This window comes from Leopardus geoffroyi, chromosome C1, assembly GCF_018350155.1.
Source record: "Leopardus geoffroyi isolate Oge1 chromosome C1, O.geoffroyi_Oge1_pat1.0, whole genome shotgun sequence".
In the NCBI taxonomy this organism is placed as follows: Eukaryota; Metazoa; Chordata; class Mammalia; order Carnivora; family Felidae; genus Leopardus; species Leopardus geoffroyi.
In genome coordinates this window covers 99,482,630-99,500,477 of record NC_059328.1, presented here as the reverse complement: position 1 = coordinate 99,500,477, position 17,848 = coordinate 99,482,630, and the positions used below count along the sequence as shown (strand labels likewise).

Genomic DNA, 17,848 nt, shown 5'->3' with positions numbered 1-17,848 from the left:
GGGGAGCCTATCTGGTATCAGAAGCCTGGGGTTTGGACTTGACCCATCCTTGTCTCATAACAATGGACAAGCCGTTAACTTTCCTGAGATGTAAGGTGAAGATAATAGTATCTTCTTCCAGGGTACTTAGGATCAAAGGTGTGATGTGACTGACACCTTTAAGAGCAAAAGGAACACAAGCAAAAATAAACAGCAGGACCACATCAAACCACAACGTTTCTGCACGGCGAAGGAAACCATCGACAAAAAATGGCAACCTACAGAATGGGCAAAAACCAATACTATAAAACAAATCAGCAAATGCTATATCTGAGAAGGGGTTAATATCCAAAATATATAAAGATTGCATACAACTGAGTAGCAAAAGAAAAAAAAAGCTAATCAAAAAAATGTGCAGATCCGAATAGACATTTTCTTCCCCAAGGAAGAATCCAGATGGCCAACAGACACGGGAAGAGATGCTCAACATCGCTCATCATCAGAGAAATGCAAGTCAAAACCACAACGAGGTATCACCTCACACCCGTCAGAATGGCATCACCAAAAAAGACAAGAAATAATAAGTGTTGGCGAGGATGTGGGGGAAAGGAGCCCTTGTGCGCTGTTGGTGGGAATGTAAATTGGTGTGGCCACTCTGGAACGCAGTATGGAGGTTCCTCAAAAAATGAAAACTAGAACTACCATATGATTCAGCAATTCCACTTCTGGACATTTATCGGAAACAAATAAGAACATAAACTTAAGAAGACACGCAGTGTTATTCACAATAGCCAAATATGGAAACAACCTAAGTGTCCACCAACAGATGGATGGATAAAGAAGATGTCGTGTGGACACAGCGGACATTATTCAGCCATAAATAAGATGGAAATCTTGCCATTTGTGACAACATGGATGGATCTTGAGAGAGTTAGGCTAAGGGAAATAAGTTAGAGAAAAACAAATACCGTATGATCTCACTTAGATACGGAACCTAAAAAAACAAACGAATAAAAAAACCAAGCTCATAGGTATACGGAGAACAGATTGGTGGTTGCCAGAGGTGGGAGGGGGCAGGGGGTGGGCAAAATGGATGAAGGGGGTCAAAAGCTACAAACTTTCAGTTAGAAAATAAATATGTCATGGGGATATGACCTACGGCATTGGTGACTGTACTTAATAATATTGTATCACACATTTTGAAATTTAAGAGAGTTGGTTTTTTTTTTTTTTTTTTTAAATACGATGCGAAAGCACTCCATAAACTCTTCTGGGCCTACCTTCTTTTGCTTTTCCTTTCCTGACTCGGCTTGTGACGTATATCTTCCCCTGGACTTTGACAGCATCTTGTACATTGGCACCAGTTAGGCGACTGTTGGCTGCAAAACCCAGATGTGCCTTGAATTCTCCTGAACAATCTTGAACCGTCTCGAACAGTAAGGAATCAATTGGCTTACATAACCAGTAATCTAGAGGTAGGGTAGACCTCGGGATGGCTCTGTCCCCAGGCTGGGTTTGACATGGCCGCAGCAGGCCCAGTGCTCAAATCTGCGCATAACAACATCTGGAGGGAGGGTTGCTTCCAGCACCATCCCCCGTACAGTGAGCAGGATTTTCTCAGAACCTTCCAAAGCCTTCTCTTTACCGCTCATTCTCCAAAGTGGTCACATACCTGTTCTCGAACCAAACATTAACAAGGCACGTAAGGGCACTTTTAGATGGATGGTTCTCAGCTGGGGGTGATTTTGTTCCTCATCCCTCCCCGCCCTTATCACTTGGCAATATCTGGAGACAGATTTGATTGCCATGAATGGAGGACAGGGGGAGTGTGTGTCGCTAGCATATGGTGAGTAGAGGCCAGGGGCACCTGGGTGGCTCAGTCGGTTAAGCGCCTGACTTCGGCTCAGGTCATGATCTCACGGTTCGTGAGTTCGAGCCCCGCGTCGGGCTCTGTGCTGACAGCTCAGAGCCTGGAGCCTGTTTCAGATTCTGTGTCTCCCTCTCTCTCTGCCCCTCCCCCACTCATGCTGTCTCTATCTCTCATAAATAAATAAAACTTTAAAAAATTAAAAAAAAAGTAGAGGCCAGAGATGCTGATAAATACCATACAATGTACAGGATAACCCCCACAATAAAGAATTATCTAGGCCAAAACGTCAATAATGCCCAAATTGAGAAACCCCGTTTTACATTTTTTATGTTTATTTATTAATAGAGAGAGGGAGAGGGAGAGAGAGCACGTACAAGTAGGGGAGGGGTACAGGGAAGGAGAGACAGAATCCCAAGCAGGATCCGCACCATTAGAGTAGAGCCCCATGTGGGCTCAAACTCACCAACCGTGAGACCATGACCTGAGCTGAGATCAAGAGGCGGATGCTTAACCGACTGTGCCATCCAGGCGCCCCCGGGGAAACCCTGTTTTAGACTGCTCAGCCCCACATTTGGGGCTTGGGGTGCAGTTAGTGGCCACGTTTGTATGTATGGATGAGGAGTGAACAAAACTGAGATTCACCGAGGGAAGAGAAGGGGGAAATTGATGCTGAAATTGACCATCAACCATGTACCCTGTGACTTTGCTCCATCAGGGCACTTACCTCATTGTGTGGCTGTTGTTTCTTTATCACCTGTGTTAGCTTTCTATTGCTGTAAATAAATTGGCACAAAGTATTGTAAAACAACCGCGAGTTTATTACCCAATTTCTGTAGGTCAGAAGCCTGGGTGTGGTGTGGATGCATCCTGTGCTCAGGGTCTCACTGGGCTTAAATTAAGGTGTTGCCTGGGGCTGTGGTTCGCTGGGGCTCTGGGTCGTCCTCTAAGCTGATCCTTGTGGCTGAATCCATTGCCTCGTGGTTGTAGGGCTGAGGTCTCTGTTTCCTTGCTGACTTCTCAGCTGGGGGTTCCTCTCAGCAACCAGAGGCCATCTGCACTCCTACCATGTGGCCCCCCTTCACCTTCCAGTGAGCAATGGTGCATAGAATCCTTCTTATGCTTTGAACCTCCAACTCACTCTTATGCCACCAACCAGAAAAAACTCTCTGCGTTTCAAGTACTCATGCAATTGGGGTCCGACCCTATCGTAAGGCCAACTGATCTGGAACCTTAATTACATCGACCAGATCTCTTGACGCTCTATTAGCGTTTGAATGAATAACTGGGAGAAGGTGGATATGTCCCAAGCACCTCCCTGTCACTGGCTTTTAGCAGAATACCCGGCAAATATTTTTTTGTTCTCAATAAATATCGTTTGAACAAATAAAGAATCAAACAAACTCATCTCTCTCTCTCTCTCTCTTTTTTTTTTCCTTCTTCTTCTTTTTGGATAGAATTACTAGATGGGTCACTCGGGAATGTTATATACAGAGAATTGTATCATCTGGGAGTTCGCAGGTATTCTGCTCCTAGAGGACTCTGTCAATCATTCTAGGGATCCACAGAATCACAGCGTGGGATCCATCAGATCAAGATCTCCGTGGGTCTGAGCTCTGTTTGTTACAACTGCAGACTGAGGTTTTTGCATTGCCTTTTCGGCAGAGCGGGCGGACTGCTGACTTACCTTAAATCCGTAGCTCACCGAAAGCTTTTCTGCATTAACTGGTTCCAGGCCCGCTCTCTCCCATTTGGCACCTGGGCAGGATGTTATGCCGTTTGCTTCCACCCATTTCCACGTCGTGAGTTCTGGCCTATCATTTCAGCCCGTCGGAGACCTCTGGGAATTCTGATTTTATAATCCAACTTCTTGGCTCTCCTGCCTCACTCTGTAATACTTGAAAACATAAGCGGCACATTTTACTTGTCTTTTTCCAAATAGTTTATAAAAATGTTGAACGAGGCAAGCCCAAATTCAAAGCCCTGAGGCGTGTTAACTTCTTTCAAGTTGACAATGATGATTTAATCAATAGTCTTTGCGTAAGGATTGCTCAATCTATGATGAATCAACTCTTTTATTTCTACACCCTATCTGCAAGCATATTATGAAAGACTTAGATGTTTGGCTGAGTCTAAACTGTATAGAATAGTACCATTCAGGGGGCACCTGGGTGGCTCAGTCGGTCAAGCGTCCAACTTTGGCTCAGGTCACAATCTTGCAGTTCATGAGTTCGAGCCTCACGCCCGGCTCTGTGCTGACAGCTCAGAGCCTAGAGCCTGCTTCGGATTCTGTGTCTCCCTCTCTCTCTCTGCCCCTTCGCCGCTCATGCTCTGTCTCTCTGTCTCTCAAAAATGAATAAAGTTAAAAAAATTTTTTAAAGAATAGTACCATTCAGTTATGCTCCTAAGACCACAGCGCACGTCGTTTGCAATCAGGAACATACACACGTCAGGAAATTCTCTTCCAAGTTCGCAGATAAGGCCACACTTTGATGTCCTTCATATTGTTTTTGTGCAGAGACAGAGATATCTTTTAACTCCCAGATTTTATTGGTTGCCTTCCAAAATTTTCTGTGACAGAAGATTCTGGTAGTCTTTATGTTGATCTATGAGCTGGCAAGCGTTTCTGCTTCCTTGCCTCCATGGCTTATGGGAAGTTCCACTTGGGAGGAGAGACGATTGCCCTGACTTGTGAGGAGTAAAGGTTGGGCTGTAGGGTGGGAACAAGTCACATGACTCCTTGTTGAAAGGATTCTCATTGAAATGCCCATTTATTCCCCGTGTTTTTCTCCTTGATCAATTATGTACATTTGCAGTTTCCCCAACTGTTCCTAATCATCATTTCAGGGAAATAAAAATTCCCTTGTTTACAGGAAAATGCGGGGGCTCTGTGATCTGGGATTTCCTATTGGTCCATAGCGTTGTTGGTTTTTTTTTTTTTTAGTTTATTCATTTTAGTTTATTCATTTAGTTATTCATTTAGTTTATTATTATTATTATTTTGAGAGAGTGTGTGTGAGTGTATACAAGTGGGGGAGGGGAGAGAAGGAGAGAGAAAATCCCAAGCAGGCTCCACGCTATCAGCACAGAATCCAACTTGGGGCTTGAACTCACGTACCCATGAGATCATGACCTGAGTGGAAACCAAGAGTTGGATGCTTAACCGACTGAGCCACCCAGACATCCCATAGAGTTTCTTTTGATGTTGGACTGGATGCTCCTGGACCCCTAAATGCACCAGTGATGCTGTAGGGATAGAGTTGAACTTTACAATTTCTTAGAAAGCGTGTGAACTTGAACAAGCAGAAGAGAAAGAGTGTCGGGCAAAATTTAACGTTGGCAGCCGGTCTTCCAGGTAGCTCTCAATGCTCTCTGCCTTCTGGTATTGTGTTCTCCCCCCACATTGTACTAAGGTCAGTCTGTGTGACCAATGCATTCTAGCCGAAGTGATAGTATATCCCCTATATACTATCACTTCTATAGCCTCGTAGAAGTTATAGAAGTCATTGCGGTTTCCATCTCGGCCACTTGATCTCATTCTTTGACCAATCGCTCTAAGGAAAGTCAGCTCCCATGCTGTGAGCAGCTTACAAAGAGGCCCGTGTGAAGGGGAGCTGAGGCCTCTGACCACCAGCCAGTGAGGAATTGAGTTCTCTTGCCAGGAGTTAGGTGAGAGACTAGTATGTGATCCTCTAGGCCTACTCAAGCCTTCAGATGACTAACAGCCCCGGCCAATGTCTTGACTGCAGCCTATGGGAGATGCGGACCAGAGGCACCCCATCAAGACACTCTGGGTTCCCGAGCCTCAAAACCTAGATGAGAGAATACATTTTGAGCATCTTGAACTAGTAAACCTTGAAGTAATTTATTATGCAACAGTAGGAAACTTACACACTAGGAGATGCTGAATGGGAGGATTTGGTTTCCTTAAAGGAAGTGAATAAAATGCTAAATCTGGGGCGCCTGGGTGGCTCAGTCAGTTAAGCGTCTGACTTGGGCTCAGGTCACGATCTCACGGTTTGTGGGTCTGCGCCCTGCATCGGGCTCTGTGCTGACAGCTCAGAGCCTGCTTCGGATCCTCTGTCTCCCTCTCTCTCTGCGCCTCCCCCGCTCACGCCGTCTCTCAAAAATAAATAAACATTTTAAAAAATTAAAAAAAAAATAAAATGCTAAATCCCCAGAAAACAGCGAAAGACTAGTTGGTAAATTTCTAGGGTCAGAACACTGGAGGACACTGTTACTAAACTTGCATAGGTATGCCTTTGACCGTTTTAAAAATGTCAAAATAATACTTTGTTAACATGCACACACATACGCATGCACAGATATATAAAGTAAAAAGTGCGAGTAACTTTTCCATCCTTCCTATCTTACTCCTCAGAAGCAACCACTGGTATCAGTTTGGCTTTTGTCCTTCCAGATCTTCTGTTTCTCGGCACTTAATAGACTCCATAAAACCTGATGTGTGTGTGTGTGTGTTTTGGGGGGGGGGGGTGTTCTATTTGACAAATGTCTTTATCATTTACCAAGTCGGACGTTTAACCGACTGAGTCACCCAGGCGCCCCTCCAATGTAATTGCTCTAAAAAGTACATTACATACGTTACATAGTGTGGTGTTCTGTAATTTAGTTAAATATGATTCTCTGTTAATAATTGATAAACGTTCTTATTAACTAATGTGTTTATTTGCCATTACATACAATGCCACAATAAATATCTTTGAGCACACGTACGGGTATTGTTTTAGGATGAATTTCTAGAAGTGGAATGAGGGGTTAAAAGGTGTATAGATTGACAATTCTGATAGAAAATGCCCAGTTGCCTCTCATAAATGTTCCTATATCTCTTCCCACTAACGTGTTCTTTGACCCTAACACCAGATAGTAGTAATTGTTAAAATTCCTGCTACTTTGATGAGCAGAAATCTGCCAGTTGTTTGCATCGGTCAATTTCTGCTTTTTGCTAAGAAATGCACAGTCATTTGAACTGATCTGTTCTATGTCGTATTTCTGGCTGCTTCCTCTTGGTTTTTAGCAGTTTGATTAGGATGTGTTTGGGCATGGATTTTTTTATATATATGTTTATCCTCTCTGGAGTTCATCGAGCTTCTTGAATCTATAGGGTTATGCCTTTTGCAAAATTTGAGTAGTTTTTACTCATTTTTTTTTTCCAGTATTTTTTTTCTGCCCTGCATTCTTTCTGCTCCTCTGGGACCTGAATGACACAAAGGTTAAGACATTTTGGTATGGTCTCACTGGTTCCGGAGATTCTGTTCATCTTCCCCTACCCCCACCCCCACCCACTCCCCAATTTTTCTCCTCTGTTGTTTAGACTGAATAATTTCTATTGGTATATCCATCAGGCTTTGAAATTTTGTTTATTGCGTGTTTTAATTCTAAAATTTATATCTGGCTATCCTTTACCCTTTATCTTTGCCTGCTAAGACTTCCCATCTCTCCATTCATTTCAAGAGTGCTCTCCCTTCGTTCTTGGAATATTTTATAATAGCTGCTTGAAAGTCCTTGCCGGAAAATGCCAACATCTGCATCATTTTGGTGCCGGCGTCTGTTGATTGTCTGTTTTCATGTGAGCTGAGATTTGATGGCTCTTCCTATGCTGAGGGTGGTAGGCAGAATAAAGTCTCCCTCAAAGATGTCCTTGTTCTCGTTCCCGGAAACCGTGACTATGTTACATTGCAGGGCAGAAGGAAGTGAGGTCGCAGACACTATTAAAATTGCTTATCAGCTGACCTTGAGATGGAAAGATTTACTGGCGGGCCAACTATAATCACAAGCATCTTTAAAAGCAGAGCATGTTTCCTGGCTGTGGTCAGAAAGGGATATGGCTATGGAAGAAGGGTCGGAGGAATGTTCAGTTGGTTGCTTTGAAGACAGAGCAAGGGGTCCATGAGTCAAGGAGTGTGGGCAGCCGCTCAAAGCTGGAAAAGGCAAGGAAACAATTCTCCCACAGAGCCTCCAAAAGGAGCCAGCCCTGCCCACACCTGGACCTTAGCCCAGTGAGACTGATTTTGGACTTCGGATGTAACAAAACTTTAAAATCAAAAAAAAAAAAAAAAAAAAAGAGGGTATTGTTTGAAGCCACTAAGTTTGTGGCCACTTGTCTCTAGCTATAGAAAACGAATACACAGAGTAATATTGGATGGTATCCTGGCAGTTTTGAACGATACGTTACACGACCTGGGTTTTGTTTCCATGTTATGTAAAGGTTGGTATTTGTGTTTTCATAGACGATCAACCCAGATGGATTCAGGCTGAAAGGTCTGCCAGCCTTCTGTCGGTTGTAGTTTCAGTGTCGGTCTTGTTTTCAGAATCTTCGGAGGAACGCAGCCTTTCCCCATGGGTGTTCCCCCTGTGGGGGCTGGGAGGCTGCTGTCCATCTGGGACTTGGGTGGTGGTCTACCCCTTAATTCGGTTCTCAGAGTCTTTGGTGTGCTGTTTAGGGGCAGATCCAATGCACAGCACAGGGTTGAGCCCAGCAGTTTCTGAACAGCTTGGTGGGGCCGTTTGCCCAAGTTCCTCCCTTTTCGCCACCTCCCTCGCACTTTCTAGCACTCTGGCTCCCCTTGGCCGTCCTCTGGACAGAGAGCGAGTGCTCTATTTATCCTACTGTGCTGTTCACCTCCCATACATGTGTCCACATTCAGGGCCAAGTGGTGGGAAACAGAGAGAAAAAAAGGAATGGGTCGCCCCCATTCTTCAGAGAAACAACTCCTCCCAACAGAGAGGAAAGGGGCCCTGTCCCCGCTGTCACTGCCACGGCTCTGATCGAGAATGGCGAAAGGAAGGATAAAGAACAGCCCCCCTGTGTTAACTTCACCTTGAGCCGGAACTAGAGGGAGATCTTTCTATCCCCACGTGTGCACTTCCAAGTTCGGGGCTGCCCCCAATCCAGACTGCAGATACACTGTCAAACAAGTGGGAAACTCACTGCTGGTTCAGTGGCACTTGGATTTTTGGTCTCCCTCCCCAATCTGCCTGCTGCCGCTTCTCAGAAGTGCCCACAGCTGCTCCATTGTGCTCTGCTCTGGGTCTGTAGCTGCGCTGAGTGGGAGACACATTTCATCGAGGACCGGGACCCCCCGCGTCTCCCCTGGATATCTGCTGACGCTCACACTTCCCTTGAGGGTCCTGGTCACACGGCAGCTCCCCTCCCCATGCTGCCCTTGAAAGAGAGCAGGCCACAGCCAGACGCGAATCAGTCGTGGCTCAGCGTCACTCTGTATGAGCACCACTCACCTGTCCTGTGCTGCTCTCTAGGACTTTTGCTGGAAGACACAGTTACAGGTCAACCCGGCCTACAGGTCTATCTGTAAAGAAATCCAGACAGATGGCTTACTGCAGCGGTTTACGAGCCATGGAAGGACCCGCTGAGAATGACTGGATCCTTCCTAGGAAGGATGCCTTGGAAACGGCTCATTGTCCCTACCACAAACTCTTGTCCTTCTCGTATAAGTCAGTCCCTTGTCAGTGAAGGACTGCTGAAAATCCTCAGACAGCGGGGCTAAGAGGACGGGTGGGAGTGCGTCCCTTTGCCCGCCTGTGTGTGTCCCTGCCCCCGGGGGGCTGTCTTCTACCAGCTTCCGTGGGGTCATTTGGGAAAGCTCCAAGTTCATCTGTCGCATCGCATCCTCCACGCTCCAAGAACCTGCTGCCACTGACTTTGCGTTCGGACTCTACGTCCACGCTTTTCCCTGGTTTGCTTAATGTGGCAGCCAGGTTACCTAACCGGAGCTATCTGCTGCCTGACCATCTGCCTCCGTCTTCCGCCCTTTTGCCTGCGATCGGACTGGGGCAAAATAATGGGTTTTTAAAGTCCTCTTTGTAGGAAAAAATAACTTGAGAGCTAAAAACACATGACTCCTATTATGCAGCAAACAAGGGGGCAGGATACTTCCTTGCGACCGGTAAATGTTCCCGCTCAGCCATTTCTCATCCAATCATCTCGTGCTTACCAAACATTAACACACATATGAATCATCTAGGGATCTTGTTAAAATACAGGTTCTCGGGGCGTCTGGGTGGCTCAGGCGGTTGAGCGTCCGACTCTTGATGTTGGCTCAGGTCGCGATCTCACGGTCCGTGAGGTCGAGCCTAAGTGAGGCTCCCCGCCGACGGGACAGCGCGGAGCCTGCTTGGGATTCTCTCTCTCCCTCGCTGCCGCCCCCCTGCTTGCACTCTGTTTTTCTCGCTCTCTCTTTTTCAAAATAAATAAACCTTAAAAAATAAAATAAAATACGGGTCCTCACTGCATTGGTCTGGGATAGGGAGTGACATCCTGCCTCTGTAATCCTCTCACCAGGGATATCCTTGCTACTTGCTGGGTCTGCCCAAGAGCATTTGCCGTGTGCATCCAAAGAGCTTTCCGGCAGCTGGCACCGGCAACAAAAAAGCAGAGCGGGGAATGTCACATAGGGTAAGAAATGTTACCAAGTTCTCTGGTCCTTGTCGCAGGCAGGTGGGGCTCTCCGGGGAGCAGACTCTGAGACCCCGATTGCAGGCGAGAGCGTTTTGGGAGGCGCTCTTGAGACCTGCACCCGTACCAGAGGCAGAGGCCATGCAGGAGGCAGTCTTAACGGAAGGCCTAACGAACCGACGCCCTACCCCCCGCCCCCCACCCAGGGGGCTCTGAGGCAGGGATGCTGTTTTCCAGTTGTCCTGAGTTCAGGCCAGCCCTTCATAAGGCAACCCTGCGACCCTGACCAGTCACTGCATGCAGGCTCCCCCAGGAAGAGGGGTGTCACCTTGAGCGAGGTGACTCTTGAGTGGAGGCCCTTCCTGCCCAGGCCACCTGCTGAGGCTGTTTGTAGGCAGCTCCTCCAGCAGCTGAGGGACCATGTGGGCAACGTATCACAACGCACACCAGGCCCAGGACCCTGCTCTCGGGTGCCTCTCCTAGTGATGAGCCGGTTTAGACCCCTCCTCTTCATTCCTGCTCTGACACGAACACCCTTGACCCCAACCCCTTGTTAGTACCTTGCTCTGAAAAGCCAGCGATGGTTGTCGGCGAGTATCAGTTTGAGCCTCCAGAAGGATGGCTTGCGTTTTTCAGAATTTCTAGGCTAGATCTTCCAACACTGGAAGGGCTTCACTTAACATTCCCTCACAGATTCCTGCTAAATCAGAGGTCCTGATGCCATGAGAAAATCTCCATCTGAGACACAGGAGGCCTGAAAAGAAAAAGACTTTCGGGGCGCCTGGCTGGCTCAGTCAGTTAAGCGTCTGACTTCGGCTCAGGTCGTGATCTCGCAGCTTGTGGGTTCGCGCCCCACGTCAGGCTCTGTGCTGACAGCTCAGAGCCTGAATCCTGCTTCGGATTCTGTGTCTCCCTCTCTCTCTGCCCCACCCCCACTCATGCTCTGTCTCTCTCTCTTTCTTTCTCTCAAAAAGTAAATAAACATTAAAAAATTTTTGAAAAAGAAAAAGAATAAGTCTTTCTTGCAAAAAAAACCAAGACCTCAAGGCATCTGCAGGCTAAACTGAAAGAAGGCTCAGGACTGAAAGCCCGCTTGTAGAGAAAAGCAGGAAGAGCCTAGAAGAGGCTGTTTAATGATTTAATCCCGTGCCCCACTGATTGGGTAATGTGAACTTTAACCTCCTGTTAAATATAGTTTGTACTGAGAATCCTTCACACTCTAGTAAAAATAGCTGCATGCTTGAATGGCTCATGTGCTTGATGACTGCAGGGGGAAGAGGGCTGGGTAATGCTGGGCGAGAAGAAGCGAGAAGGACCGTTAATGCCGGGGGTGGCGTGGGGGGCATATCTGCAGCCATGTTGTCCATTTGAATGTTCTAGACGGCCATGGCAGACAGTCGCCCAATAAGGCTGGTAGCGGAGGTAGCTGGATGGTGGCCTGGCGGTTCCCTGAGCGAGGGGGCTGCCGCAAAGCCTACCGTTGCCTCCACATGGCATCCTTCAGCTTGTGAAGTGCGAGAGAAATAAAGAAAAGCCAAGCCTGGAGTCCAAATTCTGCTTTTGTGACTTCCAGAACCCAAGGCATCCATTATTGCTCTTTACTGATTCTAGCGCCGTGCCCTGCCAGAATTTTCCACATGTCGTGTGTTCAGGGATGAGGGTGCAAATGGTGTCGGAGGCCCCTGGGAAGGGCCACGTTGAATTATTTGCACACTTACTGAGGCATCTTATCAGGGTTGGGCTGGTGGGCCTGGGTTGGCTCAGTCGATGAAGCGTCCGGACCGACTCTCAGTTTCGGCTCAGGTCACGATCTCACGGTTTCGTGAGATTACACAATACACAACATACCAAACAGAGCCGTGTCGGGCTCTGTGCTGGCAGTGCAGAGCCTGCCTGGGATTCCCCCCCCCCCCCTCTCTCTCTGCCCCTCCCTGCTCAAGCTGTCTCTGTCTCAAAATAAATAAATAAACTTAAAAAAAAATTTGTTTTAAAAGGGGGGGTTGGGCTGGCAGAGAATCCCCTCACACAGGTAGTAGGGGCACAAAGTGTGTCTTACAGAGAGGAGAAATGTGTCCTCTCTGAGTCAGTTTCCTCCTGCCTTGAACCGACCCCCTAAAAAGATTCTCCCTATAGTTTAATGCTCCCAAACGGAAAACCTATACAAATGGAAGCTATGTGGAAGCTGTCCAAACTTGAACAAAGCAATGCAAATCATTGAGTGGAAAGAAACACATCCTAGGGGATTAAGTGTACCCAGCCATTGGCTGACATGGTGTGTGTGTGTGTGTGTGTGTGTGTGTGTGTTTTCCAGAGGAAAAAAAAAAAGAGAGCAGAAGGCAAAGAAGAATTCAGAGACACCGATCCCATACCAAGTACCTTCCACACAGTGGGGTCCTTCTAATTTTCCTCACTCCTGTCCCTTTGCACAGGATGGCTTCAGGCTATAGCCACCCAGCAAGATAGGATTCGCTCCCGTTTTCTGAAATACGTGAGGGAGACTCAGAGTCTGGGTCCTCTGTTGTCAGGGCTGGGGATTTCTAGCCCGGGTTGGACACCAAAACCTTGCTCTCCAGGGCTGCTCAACCCTATCTGCACTCACACATCCTGCCAGAGGGATCTCTTGTGCTGCCCAACATTGGTACGTTAACATGTCTGAGTGAGGGGCGGCTGGGTGGCTTACTCAGCTGAGCGTCCAACTCTTGATTTCGGCTCAGGTCACGACCTCCTGGTTGTGAGATCGAGCCCAGCGTTGGGCTCCAAGTCAGGCTCCTTGTTGGGGTCTGAGCTGGGCATGGAGAGGTTCTCTCTCTGCCCTTCCCCTACTCTCTCTTTCTCTCTCTCTCAAAAGAAAAAACTATCTGAGTGACTCTGGGGTGCCTGGCTGGCTCGCTCAGTCAGTGGAGAGTGTGACTCTTGATCTCAGGGTCGTGAGTCTGACCCCCCTCCCCCCACATTGGGCATGCAGCCTCCTAGGAAAGAAAATAAAATATAAAATAAAATAATAAAAATCTGAGTGATTCTTTTTTTCATTTTTTAAATTTTTTCTTTAATGTTTATTTATTTTTGAGACCGAGAGGACAGAGCATGAACGAGGGAGGGGCAGAGAGAGAGGGAGACGCAGAATCCGAAGCAGGCTCCAGGCTCTGAGCTGTCAGCACAGAGCCCGACACGGGGCTCGAACCCACGACCTGCGAGATCATGACCTGAGCCGAAGTCAGACGCTCATCCAACTGAGCCACCCAGGCGCCCCCCAAAATCTGAGCGATTCTAATGCATCTGGGGTTGAGAACCACGGGGCTACACGGGACTGACTCTTTCCCATTACATTCCCACCCCTTGGTCCTGGCCTTCTACCCACTTTCGCTGGCCTTTCAGAAGTGCGCCGATCCTGCCAGCTTGTCCACAGAGGGTCTAACAAATGGGAGCAACGTTTGAAAGCCTACGGATCATGCCTTTTAGAACAAAAGTGTGCAGGACCTAAGTGACACAGGTGTTCCTCATTTCACTGTACATAGACGTGTCTGGTGAACACTCTCTGAATTGCATTTCAAGCAAAACAGCAATTCTGAGAGATGTTTACTAAATGCCTTGCTGTTATTACGTGGGGTGGTAGGAAAAGCACCCTCGTTTGGAGCCATAAACGTGGGGGTTCTTGCTTCTGTCCGCCTGCCAGCTAGCTCTGGGAGATGGAGAAAGTTCCTTCGCCCACCTGGACCGCAATTTCCTTACTTGTAGGAAGGTCGTGGGTGTAGGATTTGATAAAATTTGGAGTTCCCTGCGCTACGTACCGTGTGTGGGTCATGACATTGCTACTCTGCCGAAGCCTCGCACGATCCAGCTGTAGGATGACTGTGTCATTTAACCAGTGGCTTTGCGTGACAATATGGTTGTCTCATTATAAAAGAAAATGTTCTAAAAACACAAAAGGCTGTTGTTCCTAAATAAAAACTAGGTCAAGCTCTCTCTCTCCTTTTAAGAACACCCTTTTAAGAACAATCTGAGTGAATTTAGAGAGTCTAACGCTTACAGTTGGATGTTAATTATAGGTTCTTTCACTGACATGTGTGACCTTGACTTTCAATTATTCAGGAGTGGCCAGTACAGAACCTAAAGTGGGCTGTTGACACAAGAGGCTGGGAAATGAGGTAACCCTTCTCTCTGTTCCCCAAATCAGAATGCCTTGATCAGCGTTTGGTGTAGGTATTAAGGACACATTCATTTTAGAGAAGGTTAATTGAGTCCAATGGCGTAAGTCTGGTGTTTAGGTATTATTCACACTTGCTGAGAGAGCATATTAGAGGGAATCTCAGAGAGGTTCGTACCGGGTTGGGGCTTGTACAGAATAGATGTCAAGAGGCCCCCGTGCTGGCGCGGAAGCTGCGGGGTTTACTGAAGGGCCCATTTCCGGCCTGGTAGCAGCGGGCCGCGATGGGCCGGGAGCGGCAGGTGCACCGTGACAAACCAGCTGACCCGCGCTAGGCTGTCACCGCAAAGCCGGCCCCTCTGGGCCTAATCCTGCCCGGGAATCTGAAGCAGGAGGCCTCACTTAGCGGTATGGATCATCCTGTGATTCCTAGCTGTGGTCGGAGGAGCCCGGGGGCCCGGGAAGGGGGCCGGGGGCGGAGGGTTGGGGGGGGGGGGAGATGTCCCAGGGGAGGCATCAGAAAAGCAGGGGGAGCCCCGCGGGCCAGGGACCCAGCACGGCCCCCTCCTCATGCAGCCCGAGAGGCTGAGCCTCCCTACGGAGCGCCGTGTGGGTTTTTCGTGGGAAAATGTCCTGTGGCAAAAACAAACAACACGACTCTTCCAACCCCACCGGAGGGAATTCCTAGCTAATTCCACCCGGAGGGAGTGAATGCATCAGTGTCTAGTCCTGGGGAGAACTTGTTCTATTCGGCCTCCCGGAGCACAAGCCGGAGACACTCGGATGATATACCCTTGTCTGTAAAGACGTGATTTACTTTGTAAAAGCAACACAGTGAAGAAGCCTGTCTCACTGCCTCGGGCCTTGATGGGTGGTCAAGACGGGTGGTCAAGGCCACCCGGAACTTCGGAGGAAGTTCAAAGATGAAGTGGGGGCTCCCTCCCCCCGCCATCCCGTCCCCTTGGGAGCCAGGCCAGTTATGGCTTTTCTCTCCCTTCTCTTTTGCTAGGGCACACTGCCTGGGGAGACGGTCTCTTTAGAGCCGTAACGTTGCAAGGAGTCCTCGCAATGGGACACGTGCCTCCAGAAAGTTCACAGGTGCAGCCTGTGAGAATAGTATGTTCCAGCTCAGGGGACTTAACAGCCCGAATCCAACGGCTCCTGGCACAGTTGTTTCCAGAGTGCCATCCCTGTCTCAGGGAAGGCTTTCTGCCCCATTGCAGTCCTGTCTCAATGGTCCGGTGGTTTTAGATTTGCTTCCCCGACCCCACCCTCCTCCAGCTGTAATAGGAGCTGGTCCACGGAGATCACGTTTCCATCCCTACACTGTGTTTCGTTCCTTCTGCCTCAATGTTTCCTGTGTTTTCCGAGCCTGTGACAATCCCATCGAAACCTTGGCCCCCCATCTCCGTGACATCAGGCAGGAGTTCCCTTATCTCAAGAGGGAGGCCCTGGGCTTGCTTCCTAAGGAAACGGCTTTGGGGGTAACTAAGGCGTTTTGACTCTTTGGGGTTAGTTAGGCCCGGACACAGGGGTGCCTCATTGTTTGCACAATGTATTTCTGAAAACGAGAGAGGGCGAACTCAAATTTCAATCCACCACTTTCAGAGGAGGGGGAGGAAAAAAAGCAAAACATACATCTGAAGTTGCCTCAATTTCTCTGATGGGTTTGGATTTTTGTAAGCCCCATACTTCCTGCACGGGTGACAAGGTCACACGTGGATACCCACGGACTGTGGTCCAATCACAGACCTCGGGCGTCAGGTGGAGCGTTTCCTCTCCCCCCCCCCACCTTGAACGTTTCCAGTTGTTCCTCTGTCCTTCTGCCCCCCCTGCAGGGAGAGCCGGACTTCCTTGTAGTTCTCTGTGTTCATTAACTGTCCTCTTACCTGGGCTCCTGAGGTAGGCTCTTGCATTGTTCCCTGTGGGTCAGGCTGTTCAGAAGCCGGTGGCTGGAAAGGTTAGTGCTGGGGGCTGGGCCGACGCACGATCCTGCTGGTTGGTGATGGTTTGGCCGAGCCTAGCAGGATGGCGGGGGTGGAAGCCGGTGGATTCATGTGGGTGTCTTGTTTGTCTGAAGGAAGAAGGGGGACGGGATCTATTTTTGTCACGACTCATGGTTCACAACAGCTTTCTCTCAGCAGACGATTTCCGAGCTTTGGCAATTTCAGGGATCTCGGTTATGCAGACTTTCTTGGAGAAGAGACCCCCGTCTTTACAGGATGACCCATGGGGGCCGGCGCTTCTGGACCCGCTTCTCTGAGGAGTGTGGCCACTGAGGGGACAGTGCTTACTGGTGATCACAGTCACTTGCCAGTTTTTTAATTTTGAGGGCGGGGTGGGGCAGAGAGAGGGGGAGAGACAGAGAATCCTAAGCAGGTTCCACACTGTCAGTGCGGAGCCCGATGCGGGGCTTGAACTCACGAGCCACATGCCTTCCCTTCTCACTAACTCTCCGCACATTCCCTATGGTCTGTCGTTGGGGTCTCCTTGCGTTGCTCCTCCCACCTCAGTGCTGCATTGGAGGTGGTGGGTCCCATTGGCCAAAGCTGACCTCAATGTCCATGTAACCCAGAGGGGACTGTATTAAGATATTATGATAATAGGAACCACAGGTCCTGCCCACTGTCATTAACCTTGACTCGCGCTCCATTAGGGATTGCTCCTACATGTTATTGTTCTCCAGAATCAGGTCCTCAGCATCTCTCTCACACTACGTACTCCTTGGGCTATGTCGTCTATTCCTGTGGATCTAATTTCCACCTAAGTTGCAGAAGGCCTTCTAAATCTACGATTTGAGCTCCCTTCCAGACATGGAGAGTCGCAGATCTCGCCACCCCTTCTCACCTCCACGTGGGTGCGGTACAGCTGCCTTGAGTTTCACATATCTGACATTCAACTCATTCTCTTCCCCCAGCCGGCGGTTTCTTCTGTGCTGCTTCTTCTCCTGGGGGGGAGGGGGGGGGCTGTGTTCTCCTCACCTACCTAGAAACTCAAGAGAGAAATTTAGTTGTCAGCCCAAACCCTTACCTCTTCCCCTACACCATCCCTCCTTCGTGTCACTGCATGCTTCAAACAACCTCGGTGGTTTTCCATCCCCTGCAGAATGGAGTTGAAACTTTCTCTTGTAGCACAATAGGCCCTTGTTATCAGGTCCCTGCATATGTACATGTGATCCTTGAACTTGCGTTAGCCAAGTGTAACTTCTGGCAGCTTTCTGAATTAGCTACTTGTGTGTGTGTGTGTGTGTGTGTGTGTGTGCACTGAACCTTTACACACTGTTTTGTAAGGCTTTGCAAAGCTGGGAACACCCTTCATTCCCTTTTTCCCCAGCTAATTTCTCTTGCTTCCTTAAGTCTGCTGTGGTGTCATCTCCAGAAATCCCTTTCTCCACAACGATGCCCCATGATGGGAATTAGCAGTC

At 48.6% G+C, this 17,848-nt stretch overlaps 1 long non-coding RNA gene across 1 annotated transcript; it reads right to left on the bottom strand.

Annotated features, from left to right (window-relative positions):
- Window positions 1-1,274: 1,274 nt before the first annotated feature.
- On the bottom strand, window positions 1,275-10,293 carry LOC123596686. The gene is made up of 4 exons (XR_006711804.1): window positions 9,820-10,293; window positions 9,104-9,174; window positions 3,534-3,743; window positions 1,275-1,358 (listed from the first exon to the last, which is right to left on the bottom strand). It is a non-coding gene; the product is annotated as an uncharacterized LOC123596686 (long non-coding RNA).
- Between the last annotated feature and the right edge of the window lie 7,555 nt (window positions 10,294-17,848).